We start from the raw sequence: 15,357 nt of genomic DNA, 5'->3' as shown, positions 1-15,357 counted from the left end.
ATTTCTGATCTTTAATCCTTCAGCTGATCTTACTGGTTTTCGTCTCTTACTGGTTCTGATGGTTAAACTGGTTCCAGGTCCAAACAGAACCTTCTGGTTTCCTCCAGTCACACAGCAGGAAGATTCATGACGAAAACTTTAATATAGTTTGAAACTTTGATTATATTTCAGTAAAATTGTTTCCATAACATTTATAAAAATAAAAGTTTTATGTTTTTATTTCATTAAATTAAATCAAATTTAAAATTATTATTTTACAATAAAGACATTTAATTTCTACGTTATTTTTACAGTTAAACTTTAAATTTATGGCAACAATAAAACATAATTTATTGTTTTTAATCCTTCAGCTGATTTTATTTTCTTTAAAGGTTTTTCGTCTCTTACTGGTTTCACTGGTTAAACTGGTTCCAGTTCCAAACATGGTTTTCTGGAGGCCTCCGTCCGTCACACAGCCAGTCAGATTAAATTCATAATAATCCAGATTAAATTCTGAATTTAATTCAGATTAAAAGTTTACAGATTCAGATTTTTGTTCATTTCTATTTTCTGGTCCTGGTTTCTGAACCAGAACCAGGACCAGAACCAGGACCAGAACCAGAACCTCCTGGCTTCTGTTCTCATTTCTCACCATTTTGTTTAATATTTCAGCGTTTTGATCATTTTTTGATTCATTTTAATCTTTAACTTCCTGTTTTCTGATCTCTTACTGGTTTTGATGGTTAAACTGGTTCCGGGTCCAAACAGAACCTTCTGCGCTCCAGTTGTCACACATCATGAAGCTTCAGGACAGAAACTCAGAAACACGACGACCAGATTAGATTAGGATTTTAATCTAAGATAAAATAGTTTAAATAATCCAGGATTAAAAATTTTACTTTGATTTTTCTGGTTTATTTTTTACTGGAACTTTTTTTGTTTTTTAGTTTAAATTTCTTTTCTTCTTGATTTCCAATAAAACTTCAGCTTCATATTTAGATTAATTCAGATAAAAACGTTCAGATTGTTTCCAGTCTGGTGAAGCAGAACTTACTGGTCCAAACTGGTTCTGGTCCAAACTGGTTCTGGTCCAAACTGGTTCTGGTCCAAACTGGTTCTGGTCCAAACTGGTTCTGGTCAAACTGGTTCTGGTCCAAACTGGTTCTGGTCCAAACTGGGTTTGCCATTCATGAAACTTTCTGGGAATTTTATCTGAATTTTCCTAAAATAAAATCTAAATTTTAATCTGAAAACGTTTTCAGATTAAAATGTTTCTGCTGCAGCATCAGAATCTAAAGCTTCAGAACCGGGAACCGGATCAGAACCGGTCCTGCTGCTAAACCTGGACCCGGTCCAGAGGTTCTGTTAGAACATGAACAGATGAGACTCACTGGACCCGACGCTCAGCTGGGTTCCAGAACCGAACAGAACTTTATCGACGCCTCCAGATTTCACACAACAAGAAGCTTCAGAACAAAAACTGCTGGGCCAAACCGGGCCTCTGGTTCCGGTCCAAACAGCAGCTGATTCAGAACCGGAAAGAAAATCTGAATGTAATCGACTCCAAGATGAAAGGCCCGGTTCTCCTGGTTCTGAAACTGTCCATGTTGCTCCAGAACCGCCAACAGAACCTGGTGAACTGAACTCTCACTGCCTCACAGTGAGTTCAGCTCCAGGTCCAAACCGGACCCGACCAGAACCACACACAGAAACCCAAACCAGTTCTCCCACCTGACCGGGTCGGTTCTGGTTCTGCCTATCAGAGAAGCTGAAAACCCAAAGCGGGCTCAAACGGGCCGGTTCCGACAGCAGGTTCTAGAGGAGAACAAAGTCGGAACCGGTTCATTTTTCAGACAGAAAACCCAAATTCTGTCAGAACCAGAACCTTAACTGGACCTCAGTCCGGAACCAGAACCAGAACCAGAACCAGCAAAACGGTTTCTGCTCATAAATAGGTCCAACAAACCCAGGTTCTGATCGGGTTCAGAACCAGACTGACAGAGCAGCCCGGTCCATCCGACCAGAACCACAACCAGGACCAGAACCAGAACCAGGACCAGAACCAGGACCAGAACCAGCTCGGCTGATTTTACTGGAAATTCAAATAAAGTTCTGACCCGGTTGGACTCGGAGCAGAACTCCGTCTGCAAAGATCATCTTGTCGTTTCCTCTTGTCACACAGTGAGAGACGGCCGACCCGAAACCCAGAACCAGAACCAGGACCAGGACCAGAACCGTTTGGATAATAATAAATTTATTTTCTTGTCTTTAAACCCAAAGAGCCTCAGAGTGACTCAGTCCATCCAGAGGTTCTGAAGCAACGGAACCGGTCCCAGATCAGAACCGGTCCCAGATCAGAACCGGTCCCTGAAATAATGGGATCAAAATGTTCTGAGTCCAGAACAGAACTTACGGTTCTGAACGGTGAGTCGGGTTCCGGGTCCAAACAGCAGTTTCCCGTAAGCAGAACCAGAATTCACACACCAGGAAACAGCAGAACAAAAACGGACCGGGTCCAAACGCTCCAGAACTTTGATCATTTCAGTTTCATAAAATCTAAATTCACAGAAAAATTCAGTTTTTCTGAAAATATTTTGTTTTTCTCCACATTTTTCCAGAGGAAAAAAAAAACTTTAAATATCTGAAAACTTGTTTCTGAAACCTGAAGATGATCCGGTTCTGGTCCTGGTTCTGGTTCTGTACTGGTTCTAGTCCTGGTTCTGGTCCTGGTTCTAGTCCTGGTTCTGGTTCTAGTCCTGGTCCTGGTTCTGGTCCTGGTTCTGGTTCAACTTCCCGCAGTTTGATGAATTTCTCTGTATTTTTAATATTCTGATTTATTTTTATTCATTAAACTGAATCTGACCCGTTGTTTTGTTCCAGAACCTGAACCAGAACCAGGAGTTATCAGAACTGGATCGGGTCATTTTGGACCTGAACCGACCTGAACCAACGATGAGTCGGGTTCCTGCAGCAAACAGCAGCCTGCCAGCGGTTCCCTTCACACCGTGACTGAGACCAGAACCAGAACCAGGACCAGGACTAGGACCAGAACCAGAACCAGGACCAGAATCGGGTCTGATTTAACGGGTTCTACCGACCCGTGGTGGTTCTGATGGTTCTTAATCCTCATAATTTAGTTATAAATGAACTAAAACAATTTAAATATTTTGTGCTCCAGGTTTGGATCATTTCTGATTATTGATCATTTAAATAAAACCTGAAATCTGTCAGTTTAGTTTCTGCTGGTTGGATGAATTTCTGTTTAAAGGTTTTTCTCACCGTTCTGAACCAGGAGCCGAACTCCAGACCCAAAGTTCAACTTCTCTGTGTTTCCTGTCGCACTGCGACTCTCAGCTCAGCAAAAACGTCATCAGATTAAAAACTTCGTCAGATTAAAAACTTCGTCAGATTAAAAACTTCATCAGATTAAAAACTTCATCAGATTAAAAACTTTGTTGGTTTTTCACTTGAATCCAGTAAATAATAATCTGACAGAGACTAAAAGTCTGGAAACGCAGGAAAGTTCAAAACAGAAATAATGAATGTTTTCTGCTGGATCATTTAACTGATGATAAATTTATAAAAACCGACTTCAGGTTTAAATCAACAAACTCAGAATAACAGAATCATTTACGGGCTGGTTTTACTCACGGTTCTGAATCCGGTTCTGAATCCGGTTCTGAACAAACACTCTGGTTCTGTCTCCGAAAACGGTTCTGTACCGACCCTGAGCGGTCCCACCGAGACGCACGGCCCAGCAAAAACCAGTCCGGACTGGGAACCAGTGGAGCCCAGCTGGGATCTGAGCTGACGGTTCTGAACCCGGTTCTGAACCCGGTTCTGAACCCGGTTCTGAAGCTGCGGTTTCTTCTGGATTCTGCTGTTTTCCTCTCTGTCTGTCAGGTTTTTATGCCAAACTGGGTCTGATCTGAACCCAGATGGACAAACTGCGAAGGTCTCAGTCAGAACCGGTCCGGTTCTACAACCGGTCCGGTTCCGACCGGAGGGGGGAGGGGGGGGTCCAAAAAAGAGAAATATTTCAATCATCATGAAATTTTATTTTTTTTTTCAACTAGAATTTTATTTAAATCATCGAAATGTTTTGGATTTATTTTGTAATAATTCATAAATGTTTTGGATTTTCGGTTTTTCTGCTCTGATTACTTTGATTAAAACGATGAAACATGGATTTTATATCCAGCTGATCAGTTTCTGCTTTTGTCTCATTAAAAGCTTCGATCATCTGCAGAAACTAAAATAATTAATAATCTGAAATGATGAAATGTTTGTCTCACCAGCTTCAGTGCAGAGTTTGGTTCCTGTGCTGAGGGAACCGACTGAACCAGAACTGATCCGGTTCCGTGTTTTATTTAAACTCAACTTTAATCATAATTATGATGTTTATTACTGGAAAATCAGATTTTCATCTTCTGCTGCTGATAGTTTAGTTTCCATTATTAACGCGTTAAAAACTCAGAAGATGAACAAAACAAGGACTAAATTAATTCTGCAGACGTTAAATAATCTGGTCCCACCTGGTTCTACAGACAGTTTGGTTCCTGGTCCAAAGTGGATCCTGTAGTTTCCTCCCTGATTCACACATCGACTCAGACTGAGGCACAAACTGCTGCTGTGTTCAACCTGCCGCCTCGTTTCATATCATCCTCTTTTCTCAGTTCTGCTTTAATTTTATTCTTTGTTTCTAATCTGTTCATCAAATATCTATAAACCTGAGAAAAATAATCATTAAATCTGAAATGAGCGAAAGTTCAGCTTCGATCAGGACCTCTTACCGATCTCTGCTCTCAGTTTGGTTCCTTTTCCAAAATACATTTTTTCAGCTCCTTGATTCACACAGAAATAAAGACGGTGACAAAAACTGCTGCGACCTTCAGAGGCCAATAATCTGGATTATCTGCTCCTAATCTCGTCCTGTGGTAAGACTGAAAACATCCAATTTGTCCAAATCTTCAGTTTGTTCATTTATATTTTTAGATTTATTTTTGGGACTTGGATATTTTTGTCTGAAATTTTGTTAATAATTTCAGAACCAAGTTTCCCAAAAGTCATAAATTCTGTGCAAAACTTCAGTTTATAAATTTACATTTTTCTTCACCTTTTTATACAATTTTAAATAAAAATAAATTCTGACCTGCATCACATCTTCCTGAGAATCCAGAACATCGAGGCACCGAGCCACGTTCAAGTCCAAACGGTCCCAGGATGAACTGATGGGGGCGCCAGCGAGCCGTGAGCCTGTCAGGCTGAAAACTGGTCCCAGGCTCTGCCTCTGTTAAACTGGTCTCAGGCTCCGCCTCCGTTAATCTGGTCTCAGGCTCCGTTAATCTGGTCTCAGGCTCCGTTAATCTGGTCTCAGGCTCCGTTAATCTGGTCTCTGGCTCTGTTAAACCGGCGCTGCCTGGAAATGAATAGACAGGAACAGGATCATGTCAGACCAGCATCGTCTGATCGGACGTGTTGCTGCCTCAGTACTTAGAAGAGACCTTAGGGACTGATCCATCTCCTGGAAAGCACCTCCATGTTAAATACAGTAACAGCCAAGAAGGACCTGGAAAGTTTCCTGAAGGACCTGGAAAGTTTTGTGAAACTTCCAGGATTTATCCCAGCAGAAAATCGACCTGTAAGTTTCAGAAAGCATCTCATCCACTCATCCAGCTGCAGGCTGAGACGTTTCAGCCGTTCGGTTCTGACATCTGGAGACGTTTTCTATCACATTAACGTAAATTCAGAAAGTTAAATCCTGGCTTTTGTTTCCAAACAAAACTATGATCTGCAGAAAGGTTCATCTAATAAACACTTAATAAATGAGATGTTTCTATGAACCTGAGCCGACCCAGCAGCGGTCGGCTCAGGTTCTGGATCCTGAACCAGGATCAGTTTTACTGTTTTCTGCTGCAGATAAAAAGTCCTGAATGGAAACTTTAGGACTTTTGAAAGGCAGGAAACTGATGTGACCCGTTTCTGAACCAAACTTCACCTGCAGCCTAAAAACTCCTGCAAAGAGGAAACGGCAGCTGCTCAGCGGGTCTCTGACCCAGAAGGTTCAGAGCAGCAGAACCACCAGAGCAACACGACACACAGGAAGGCAGCATGTGGGTCGTCTGTCGTTCTGACGGTGAAACCAGTGAGGTTTGTTCTGGATCTACACCTGGAACTATTAAAACAGCAACAGAAACTTCTTCACAAATGTTTTGAATTTCCATCTGAGTGTGTCCAGGCCAGAGCGCCGAGTTAGACAATAAAATAAAGTAGAAACTCTCGAAGTTTGGACCAACCTGTGGCTCCGGCCTCTGGTCCAGACGGTCAGCCGAAGTCAGAAAGGCAGGAACCAGCAGGACCTGGAGGAGGCTGGACAGAAGATGCTGAGCTGCAAGCTCCTTCACCGTCGCCAAGCAACCACTCCAACACTTCTTCACCGTCGCCAAGCAACCACTCCAACACTTCTTCACCGTCGCTAAGCAACCACTTAGCCACGACATGAAGCCAGACATGCACTTGCCTGCTTCATTCAGTGTGATAGAGCGCCCCTAGAGGAGAGGCACAGTACTGCCTCATCCTGGCCTGTATTTCAACAGACAATCTGTAAATTCAGAAGATTTGACCATAAATTGCTGAATTTACCAATAAGAAAAACCATCTGCATTAAATTCAGTGAACAATTAGATTTTCTCTCATCGCTGCTAGCATCTACTTTACGTCTCCTGTGTTTACCTGTGAGGCCTGCAGGTGTCAAACGTCTGCTGAAGGTTTTTCCTCCTTTTATTGTGATTGAAGTTCTGCACATGTTGCAGCTGGAACTGGAACCGTCTTGTTACTGAAATGCAAGTAAACTTTGGAGCGTCTGAGGCGAGACGCCATCTTGGAACTGTTCAGAACCTAACGGGGCGGTGAAGAACTGGTTCATATGGAGAAGTGATTCCTGTTTCCCATCCTGAGACCTGAACCTCGGTGTGACCTGATGGTGACCTCGGTGTGACCTGATGGTGACCTCGGTGTGACCTGATGGTGACCTCAGTGTGACCTGATGGTGACCTTATGGCGACCTCAGGTCAGACTTTTCTGGCCTCTCCTGGTTCTGTTTGTGCTCCAGACTCTGGGAACCAGCCGATCAGCGGTACCAACAGAACCTGGAACAAACCCGGCAGCGTTTTCCTCCTGGTTTCTGTTTTAACTCCCGTTGCTCCACTCTGGCAGCCATTTTCCCCCCAGAGGGTCTGAAAGCAGAACAGCCTCTCTGGACCAGCCGGTTCCTGCGACCCGTTTGAGGTTCTGAAACACCGACCCGTCTCTGATGGTGCTGAATGTGACGCAGCTGATGTGTTGGGAGGAGCTGCGTCTCACCGCCTTATAGTCGGATCACCTTGTAAACCTGGAACCAATAAAGATGTTTGATCTTTTCTGAAAATATTTTCACCCACCCAGGTTCTGCCTCCTGTCCACTAGGGGGCAGCATCTGCTCTGCTCAGCAGAGTGCTATGAAGCTGATCTGAGTTCAGGTGTCTGACTGACCTTGGGAGATTCTCCAGCTACTCTTATTTTTGATAGTTAAAAATTTAATTTTCATCCAGTCGTGAGGAAATGTAGGATAATCTGAAAGCAGATCAAGATTTTTAACCTGAATATAAAAGTTTAAAGTTCCTGGGATTGTTTTTTTTTTGGAGGTTTCTGGTTTATCTGTGTTTTATAAAATAAAACTGTTTAACAAATGAATTTATTTTTATTCATTGAAATATAAAACAACAAAGCAGTTTGTGTAGATTTTTATTGAAGCTGTGTAGAAGTAAAACATGAATAAAGTTTGAACAGCAGGAAGTTGAAGTTGAACCGTTTCCTGTCGATGTGAAACGAGGAGCTGCTGCCGTTTGGTTTCTCACTGATTTCATCTGCAGCTTCACTTCCTGTTCAAATGTGGTTCCAACTGATCAAACTGACAGGCTGGGCGGTGGGTGGAGACTTCCAGGCCCAACTCAGAAAATCGATGAAGAACATGGAGGTAAAGAGTCGCTGCTGGAGTTTCAACAGGATTAAATCAAGGAAAGAATAAAGGAGGTCCGAGAGCCGCGCCGGGAGGGACGCCTCGTTCATCACAAACCTGCTAAAGTCATTCATCTAAACAAAGAAAAACTAGGAGGAGAATAAAGGATTCAGTCAAAACGATTGTTAAAAAGCTGATTATAACTTCATGTTGTCACAGTTTCATCCCTGTGAACACATGAAGTCATGATGAAGTTAAACGTTTCTGGTCAAATCAAACAACATTGAATTGAACTGTTTTCTGTTATGTTTAATAAAAATTCATACATTTAAGTTGATTAAATCCAAAACCAGGTTTGGTTCATGTTTTGGTTTTTTCAATATTTAGTTTTTTTATTTGGGTGAAAATTAATTTTTAAGCTTCTAGACTCCAGTTTCTTCCCATTTCTCCTCCTGGATTATTTTTCACCAGATTAAGAGGATAAAATCTGCCGCGATGCTTCCTGCGGTTCGGTTCGGCCCAGATGGGTCACATGATCAAGGTTCTGATGGTCAGGATGGTGTTGAAGGCGACGGCCTTGGCGAAGATCAGCCGGACGCCGCTGATCAGCAGCAGGAAGAAGTTCTGCTTGGCTTCCTCTGGATTTACAGACGGAACCAGGAAACGGATCAGAACCAGAGGAAACATGAGAGAGAACAGGTGTGTGTGTTCAGGTGCGTTTGTTTGTAATACCTTGTGGGGACGATTTTCCTGACATATACTACGTTGTGGGGACCGGAGCCTGGTCCCCACGAGGGGAAACCCTGTTTTTGGGTCAGGGGTCAGAGTTAGGACTAAGGTATGAATTGAGTTTTGGTTAGGGTTAGGAAAAGGGTAAAGGTCAGGGTTAGGCTGTAGAAATGAATGGAGGTCAATGGAAAGTCCCCACAAAGATAGCAACACAAACATGTGTGTGTGTTCAGGTGTGTGTTCAGGTGTGTGTTCAGGTGTGTGTTCAGGTGTGTGTTGACTTGCCTGGATAAATCTTGTCAGGTTTTTCACCTGTTTGAGAGAAAATGACCATCAGAGATAAAAAGCTCCAGAATCTCCTGAGCTGAACTTTAACCTTTAACCTCCAGGTGTTTCTTACCTGCTTTCTGGCCGCTGGACGCTTCGCCGCCGCTGGACGCTTCGCCGCCGCTGGACGCTTCGCCCAGCTTGCAGGAGCTGATGGTGCTGTTAGAATTATGGTTGTTATCATTCTTACATTTGTAATTTTATGTTATTAGTTGTTTTTCTATTTAGAAGTTTAGTGTTTAAATTTGTTGAAACTGGAGACACAATTAAATTTTCCTTAATCTCAGGCATGTTTACAGATGGTGACTCAGATCCTCCTGAGCTGTAAACCTTTCTGTGTCTCCCTCGTTGTTTCTGAATCCACATCCTACTGTAAAGACAGGATGAGGGTTTCCCCCCTCCATTCCTTTCACACCCTTCTTGCTAATAAAGAGACAAACAAACTGAAGGTTTTCAGAACATGGTGAGCGGCTTGGAGAAGCAGTTCACTGTGTCTTCTCCTTCTGCAGAAGTTTGGCTGAAAACTCACATACGTTCTGTGGTTCTTTTTATGTAGGTTTGAGAAAATACCTATCAGTGCCGTTGGTGAATCCGGGGTAATAGAAGGTCTTGGTGGCGGCCGACAGGCGGGCTGGACTGGTTTTCACCGTGATCCGACCCACCGTCGTTTCCAGAACCATGTCGCCTCCACTGGGACGGAAACCTGCAGCCAGACAGACTTCTGGACCCAACCGGGCCGGGGAGGAACCGTCAGGCTGCAGGCGACTGAGGAGGAAGAGATCTGGACTGACGGGGGAGGATTCTGAGGGAACCAGAACCGGGTCAAACATTAAGAACCAGAACCGGGTCAAACGTTAAGAACCAGAACCGGGTCAAACGTTAAGAACCAGAACCGGGTCAAACATTAAACACAAAAACTTCAGACTGGACTTAAAAACACTGCAGTGAATTTCAATAAAGTTATTAAAATAAACTTTAATAATTGATCATTTTCAGGTTTGGACAAAATGCCAGGAAACCCAGTTTATTACAGAATGACTGATTTAATACACCAAACATTCAAATCATCGTTTTCACCGTTTTCTGGCTCCATGATGCAGATTTCACTACAATCAGAAATATTAAAGTAATGCTTCATATTTCTGACTAAATGTTCGTTTTAATGCATCAAAGCTTCAGTTGAAATTAACAACAATAAAACTCAATAGGAAGGTTTGATATAATTGTGTTAAATTATGTTATCCTGCATTGATTGACTTTTTTATCTTCCTAATATTACATTTTTATTTTAAATCATTTTTTCACCTTGTTGAATTTCAGACTGCAGGTGATAATTTTCTGGTTTTGCATCAAGATGAAACATTAATAAGATTAAAAACAAACGATTCATGATTAAAAACTAAAAACTGATTTTGATGATTTAATAGACAAACTGGATTTTATATCCATGAAGATTCATCTCAGATTAATATTCTGAATAAAAACCAATCAGTTTTCCTTCTTTGTATTTATCGTTTCTTCCTCTTCATGGCTGAACAAAGACATTAAATATGAACATAAACGTTCAGATCATTTCCTCACTGATGAGCCTTTATGCTCAAATCCTGGTTTACATTTTACGTTTTATTACATCTAAAAGTCTTTGTTTTATTTTTTAGAAACTAAATTGTTTAAAATTATTCTGTATTTTTTTTAGGTTTCAGATTTAAGTTTTTGTTCCTGGATGAGATCAAACATTTACAGTTTTAGTGCCGATTCAACATTTTTATGTTTAATATCAGATTGTTTATGTTTAATATCAGATTGTTTATGTTTAATATCAGATTGTTTATGTTTAATATCAAAACGTTTCTGATCTGAACTGTGGATCGTTTTAGAAATGACTCAGTTATTCCAATAATCCAAATCAACATTTTTCTCAGATTAATTTCAGATGTTTATCAACTCATTGATTTATCCAAATCAATTAAATATATTTTGTCTAACGTGAATATTTTCACACTGATACTTTAATTCCAACTATTTTAAAATATTTATTTTTGGACCAAACAGATTTTTGGAGCATTTCTGACTCCAACGGTTCGTTTTGCTCATATTTGCAGAGAAACGAGTTTCAGAGTCTCTGCAGCTCAGAGATTAAACCTCATTTATGCATCTGGAGGTAAAAACATTCAGGTTTGATTCTAAATGTGCATCAATGCAGTGAATGTTTGTTCTGACCTTTAGGAGAGACGGTGAGCTGGATCGGCTTCCCGAACGTCAGTGCATCACAGTATTACAGCCTCGTACAAAAACCTGAGAGCTGGAAACGTCTTCAGAGGAGCAGAAAAATCCTCCTGCACCACAAACGGTGCAGTTATGAAACCTGCAGCATTAAATGAGATTCTGTTCGGATTTTAAAAGGTGGATTTCAGAGTTTGATCAGAAGCAGAGCAGAGATGTGAGCGCAAGAAAAGTGGAAAAAAGTTTCAGGTTTTCTTTATAAAGGAGCTTTTAGAGAACTGACCTGAAATGCAGCTTGGTTCCGGTTGTTTGGGTCTCCATGGGGGTTTTAAGGGTTTCCCAGGCAGATCAGCAGAGCCTGGAGGTTTTTGTTGCGCTGTGTGTGCAGGTTCAGTCAGAGTGGTACCCCAGCTAACACGGTGAAAAACCGTCGAACAAAAACCTGCAGCAGGAAACCAGCTGAACCCACCAGACTGAAAACGTCTTGCTGACAGTTCTGGTGTTTTTCCTTCATCATTATGTGTGAAAATCAACCAATACTGAACAGTATTGGTTGATACAAACGGTGTGGATTTTCATCTACCAGAACATTTATGCATATTTTTATTTTGGCTGTTTACAAACTAAACATGCATATAATCAAAACTGACGTCAAAGTTAATCATAAAACTGATGCTGTGTCTCTTCATCTCTAGGCCTCTTTTTGAGAAATATGGTTGAAAATACATGCCCAAAATGAATTGAATGTATCTCAAGAACTACAGAGTTTATTTTAATTGTTTTGGTATCAAAATAAAGGCAAGACTCTAGAGAATATGTTACAGCTCTAAAACCCACCCTGCCTGTTACTGAGGAAAGTGAATTAATATGATACACAGCAGAAATTAAGCAAAATATCTATTTCCGCCTAAAAAAAAACCAGTTCAATATATGAAGATTCCTTTCAAAGCATGTTTACTACATGTTTTGGATGTAGTAAACAACAGTACACAATCTGACCTTTTACTGTGCCAAGTTTCATGGAAAGAAAGTGAATCACATGAGTTTTAGAGAGGTACTACTTGATAAAAATCTAGGCGGACCTTCCAAATTAGCCATTTTGGCACAATTTGGCACAATTTGTGCCATTTGAACTTTCTCGGGTTTTTTTCTGTAGGTTCTGTTTCAATTATTTATTCTTATCATAGAATAAATGATTACTTGTCATAGATAAGTAATTACATCTAATAACAATTGTTTTTGGGGGTTCCTTTGAAAAAAAAATTTCCTCCTGGAGTCTCTAGTCTGCGCTCTGCGCGTAAAACCATGGAGGTCTCAATACAGATATTCAAACTTACGCGGGGCGGTTTCTCGGGATCCCATTGGCCAATTTTGATGATTGACCCTTCTTTCGAACCGTCAGAGCCAATAGAATCCGAGGGCGTTGACATTAATACGGAAGCTAAAGCCATTCACCAATTAGAGGACGGGAAACGCATGCGACGTGCATTGACGGAGTTCGCCTCTACATGTTTATATGGAAGCCCAGGAGGCGGAAGAGGCTCTGGGCAGAGCCGAAAACAGTATGAGATGGACTTAGGGAAAATGGATTATCGAACCAAGTGGAAATATTTAGTCTAATAAGGATTATGACCACAAAACAGCAAAGGTAGGACTGAATTTATGTTTTTCGCTTCGTGAAATTAGCGATTTCTTTTTTCTTCTTCAGCTGCTGGTTCAGTGAGTTTTGCACATAGCGTGGTGATTCTGGTATTGTTGGAAACGGCAGAGCTTCGGCTTTATTCTGATTGATAGTTTGTGGGCTTTGGGAATAGTCGCTCTTTCACTGTTGCATTTTTTACCGTGTATGCCTCGTTAGCCTCGTTAGCATCTAATTACGTTTCGTTTTATCAAGCTACTTCGTGTTCAGGCTGGGTGTTGTTGATGTAGAAAATATTGTTTGTATCATTTAGAAGAGCTTTTTCCCGATCTGTGGATATGCAATATGCCTATATTGATAAATGTATAGCATGTTTTTTCAATCGATCTTGTTGCGGCAAGCGCAGAGGACCCAAATTTGGGTCCTCTCGCGACAAACAGGTTAAACTTATTAGGAATAATTAAATGTTCAGTGCCCAGCCTGATCCATCGTGTGGGTCAGACATGATCATCCAGGACAGAAGCAGAAAGTTCAGAACCGGTTTCAATCAGCACCAACCAGCTGCTGTTACTCCACCAGACCTGTAAGTGGCGCTAAACATCAAGTATGCAAATAAAGCACTGCATGCAGTCAGCAATAAACGCAACACTGAAATAAAATTACTAAACAACAACAAAGACAATTTGAGATTTGTAGAGGTTTTGCTGCAGTACCAATACATCAGGGTTTCCTCCAGTGTACTATAAGCCTGGCAGCCCACCAGGCTTTACTTGAGCTGCACCAGGCTTAGCATTGCTCATTTAATTATTTTTAATGTTTGCATTTTTTAATTCTTTATAGTTGGTGTTCAGATATGAATCTTCCAATAACACCTAATAATCAAGTGATACTTTAAAATGTCCTGTCAACATTTTTAAAGTCGGACACGGCAGGCAGCAGGATGAAGGACCGCCGGGGTCAGCAAGCTTTCTGGAGGAACCTTGGACATCATCATTACTGTTTGTATGACGTCTTCGGGGTTAGAGGTTTGACAAATGCATCAGTGTTTCTTTCTCTGTGAACATGAAAAACATTTTCTGTGTTGACACAGAGCAAAAACGGCCAACGTTCCTGTTTTAGGCCCCGTCTCACAGAGAAACATGGAAAAGTTGTAAATGATTTAGAAAAAAGTGAGCATCCACAGAACAAGGTGCAACGCTGCAGAAAATGGTGTAGTAGGTCTGCCAGGCCAATCGGGGGCGCTGTAGCGCTGCTGCAGAATGAGCAAAAACAGACCAAACTGCCCCATGTCTGTCATTTGAGAGAGGAAGGTGCAAAACCAACAGAGATGTGTTTAAAAATAAAAAAGAGGCATGGACTGGATGCAGACATGTTGAAATGTATCCACTGCTTTCAGATCCATCAGTTCTCGGCTCCAAGATGCTGAATCCATGTGGACGAACAATTCAAACAAACCTTTTCACTTTGAGGTGAGGAAAAGGTTCTGACGGTGTGAGTAGATTCTCCAGGCTGATGTCCAGGAAGCTGCTGAATGAAAGGACTGAGCGGTGGGCAGGTGAGGCTTCCTGCACGACGTTCTGGACATGGTGCCAATAAACAACACATCAAGCTTTCAAACTCAAATCCCCCAGGAGCCAAATGGTTGCAGACATTTTGAAGAAAATTTGCAGCAGAACAGTTTCAAAGTGTGACTGTATCATGAGAAGTTGTGCTGATGGTGACGGTGGTTCGATTCCTGCTCCACCCGTCTGTCTTTGGGCAAGACGTTGGACCTGCTTTGTGGGTCAGATGGCCCAGTGGCGCCGATGCATGGCAGCCTCACCTACTGTGCAGTAGCAGTAGTGTGTGTCTGTGTGCATGAATGTAATGTGAATCAGTTTGAGGTCCTCCGGATTGACAGAGTGCCTCACTGACCATTTAACAGACCGGATCAAACTCTGACAGCCAGATCCAAAACACTTTGCTTTCCTGTTCAAGGACTTTCTGCAGCCTCGGCGTCACTGGGCTCATCACTGAAAGGATTCTACCGACTTACTGAGGAGTTTCTGCAACCATGTGGGACACAGAGCCAGGCTGAGCTGTAGAGAACACCCGGTTGGTTAGGGAGCGACCACAGCTGGATGTGGCACCATCACATCTGGGACGACTGGTTCTGATTGGTACTTGGTTTGTAGGTTTATGTTGTGGTGTTTGTTTCTCAGGGGTGAGGAGCTGAAGTAAGGTCCTGGTGTACATCCCTGATCCATCAGTACAGCAGTTCCCAGTTGGCTGCATAAACTCAGGGTTTCCCCCAGAAAACGTGCTAAGCCCGGTGGTGCCAAGGCGGTCCAACGTGTTTTTGTATTAAAGACGTTAAGATGCCAGTGAAACACGACTTAAACCCACAACTAGTCTTAAAAACAACAAATCAAAATGTACAATTAAAATCAATATCAATTATTTCCACTTTCGTTTAATCCAAATT

General features: G+C 41.8%; 1 long non-coding RNA gene across 1 annotated transcript in view; it reads left to right on the top strand.

Annotated features, from left to right (window-relative positions):
* The first annotated feature begins 360 nt into the window (after window positions 1-360).
* LOC106961311 (uncharacterized) overlaps window positions 361-15,357 on the top strand; it is a 25,382-nt gene continuing 10,385 nt past the window's right edge. Inside the window, exons 1-2 of the long non-coding RNA XR_001427746.1 lie at window positions 361-371; window positions 14,402-14,407. This is a non-coding gene — a long non-coding RNA (uncharacterized LOC106961311). The remainder of the gene's footprint in view (window positions 372-14,401; window positions 14,408-15,357) is intronic.

Source organism: Poecilia latipinna, unplaced genomic scaffold (genome assembly GCF_001443285.1).
Source record: "Poecilia latipinna isolate Pla-1442-1.1 unplaced genomic scaffold, P_latipinna-1.0 Scaffold1287, whole genome shotgun sequence".
Classification (NCBI taxonomy): Eukaryota; Metazoa; Chordata; class Actinopteri; order Cyprinodontiformes; family Poeciliidae; genus Poecilia; species Poecilia latipinna.
This window is presented reverse-complemented; position numbering and strand designations above follow the sequence as displayed.